We start from the raw sequence: 3,077 nt of genomic DNA on the forward strand, positions 1-3,077 counted from the left end.
TTCCCACCTCAGCTATAGCTCTTTTTTCTTCTGTAATTACCAAACGAAGTTCAAAGTAACTATTACTTCTCTGGCTGAATGCTGGAATGGTCACAATAGCAGATAACGTAGATAACGTACAGATAACGTAGCATCTCATTGGTTCGTGGTTGGATTGGATACGCGCGTGGATTATTAGAAATCTGCTTGTTAAAGTGCCTACCTGGGTATACAGTATACCCGGTTGAATAGCACTGCTATAGCTTATGTTGAAAAAGAAGCAAAAAAATTCGATAGCTCGGTTGGTTAAACGTTTGACTCCACGAACGAAGAAACTTCAAGATCAAGCGGCCCTGGTTCGACTATCAAGGTGTGCACTTGAGCAACGCACTTTAAGGACTCAGGGATATTAGTTGTTCTAGATATCCCTGTAAGGACTGCTCTCCATTTAGCAACAGTTTGTAGATGGAACAATTTACGGACAACAACATTCCAACGATCGGAAACTTTACTCTGTCAAACTCAGGTTATTTTGAACACTTTTCACGTTATTTAGTCTCACAGTCATGTTTGTTTATGAAATAAAGTTGTTTTAGCTTTGTTGCATACTTATAACATTTGTAGATACCCCGCAAAAAAAAATTGAACACTTTTTTACAGTTTAGATTTTATACTAAAATACAAAATATTTTTCAAGTGTTTGAACTTACCCTATGTGCGGGGTAAGTTTAAACACGCAAGGGGTAAGTTTAAAAATCATAAGAATAGCCATTACCAACTGGCTGGATAACTTCTTGTTATAATGTAGTTTCGCAGTTTAGATCAGAACACACAGAAAAAGAACAAGGTATATCGAAAATACAACACAAGTATTAACAGAAAATCAAGAAAGTTCGGTCACAAGCGAATTACAGTGTCATATCAATCAAGTGTCTTATCGCATGTTTTCACTCAGAATCTGTGGCACAGTTATGGCATACATAGTCTGGGAGGTCTTCTGTGCAGTCTTAGTATGCCCATTGACGACATCCATTACACCTTACCCACTCTTCACCAGGACGACTGTTCGTATACGGCTCGCTGCACACCAGGCAGAACCACATCTCTTTATATTTGGTTGTTTGCTTTGTTAGATATCCCAGCCTTCTTTTCGAGGGTTTTGTTGGCTTTCTTCTTTTTAGCTCTTCTTCAAGTTTTTCTTTTTCCGGGGTATCTGTCAAGATTGCTGTTCTTCTTTTTCTTTTTCCTGCATTTTGCCTTGTTGGAGCTTTTGGCATAGGCATTATCTTTAAAGGAGAAAAGTCATCAGTCTCCAGAGAACAAACTCACAACAGAACAAACTCATTGCTGCCGGACAAACACTAGTGGATATGCCCCTATCTGTCTTTCTCTTATAGGTTCTCATAATTATTTCAACTAAAACAACCTGATAATGTAATTTTAAGTTAAGAAAAACAATTCAGTAAACAATTAATAGCACAAAAACGGTTTAGCAAATTTGATGGGGCAAGATTAAACACCACGTTTAAACTTACCCCCACAGCATCCAGTGGACATTTATTTAAATTTCAATACCAAGCTAACTAGCCATCAGTTTTAGTGACAGGCTATCTGAAAGTCAGTGAGTAGGTAGACTAGCCTATTTTAAAACTGCAAAGAAACTTTAAATAACTTTACTGCAGACTGCGTTACAACACTACAAGCAAAAAATAAAAAGTTTACTTTTACCCCCCCCCAAAACAGTCTTTTCTTTCTGGAAAGTTGCATGATCAATCTATTTCGACTAAAATCGTTGCTGGTACTCGGTAACTATGCAAGCATAGATAGATAGGGCAACAGAGCTTCGATATATTTACTTTCGGAGAGGAGCTAACAGCAGTGTTTAAACTTGCCCCTGTTCAAACTAACCCCACTCTTCCCTACCAGGCCAGCACCAGTGGTTCAAAGCCTCTACAAGAGTGTAAAACTGCGAAGATTAAGCTCTCAAAGAAGCTTTCCCACTCTTCCCTACCAGGCCTGCACCAGTGGTTTAAAGCTTCCACAAGAGTGTAAAACTGCGAAGATTAAGCTCTCAAAAAAGCTTTTTCCGTCAGAGGATAAAGATTTCATCAATCAAAACCAATCAATTAAACCACCACATGTTGTTGTTTCGTATGACGCAATTATGTTGCAAGTCTCAAACAGTATTTATTTAACCAATTCATGAGGACTTTGTTGTAGCCTATTGGCGGGCTGTGAGATAGGTTTTTTTCTCTTTGAAGCTGGGTTAGCCTTTATTTTGTTCTTGTACAGTTTGCTATCAAATCAATCAGTGTGTGCTGCAAAAATCAATTTCCAAAATTGAAAATGTTTTTGTTTCGAACTTGCAGCTAAGTGAAAAACGTCACCCTGGCATCTATTTTTATTATTTGATTATTTCGGTCTATAAAAGGAGGATAGGCCTACTGATGGTTTAACTGATACTAATTCTGCCGTTGTCTTTATAAACACTGAAATCAACAGCGCAATTGAGTTGTGATATAATCGAGTTCCATTTCTAAGAATGGCATAATAAGTTGATGTGTAGATAGGGATATATGGTAGGCCTAATATCGAGCTGCTTTACCAGGCAGGGTGGCTCGTTTTTGAACTTTTTTTTTTTAATTCTCTCGGGGTAGTGGGGAAATGGTGCCAATGAGTGAGAAAACAATCATGACAAAATTTGAGATTTGTAAAAAATTGTCTTCAGCCTCCTCATGGGGCCCAAAAACCGAAAAATGGGGTCAAAAACGCAATTTTTTTTTAAATACTTTTAGTTTGGGTAGATACAATATTGTTTAGATATATCTAATTAACCTAAGAAAAAAAATTGGAGTCATTTGAACTATTCCTTCAGCTTCATCACAGCTTCTGAAAATTTCGCATTTTTGGGGGTGGGTAGGCTACATGATTCATAATTGCGTTAGACATTTTGCCAGCTATAAAATGTCATTGTATTTCTCTTTATAGGCCTGCCCTGAGCTGTTGCGTCATTTTTTAATGAAATTGGGTTAATTTGGTAGGAAAAAGTGACGTCTTTTATTTGAATTTATGTCACTGACGAAGTTTGTAGTTATGTA

Source organism: Aplidium turbinatum, chromosome 3 (assembly GCF_918807975.1).
Source record: "Aplidium turbinatum chromosome 3, kaAplTurb1.1, whole genome shotgun sequence".
Classification (NCBI taxonomy): Eukaryota; Metazoa; Chordata; class Ascidiacea; order Aplousobranchia; family Polyclinidae; genus Aplidium; species Aplidium turbinatum.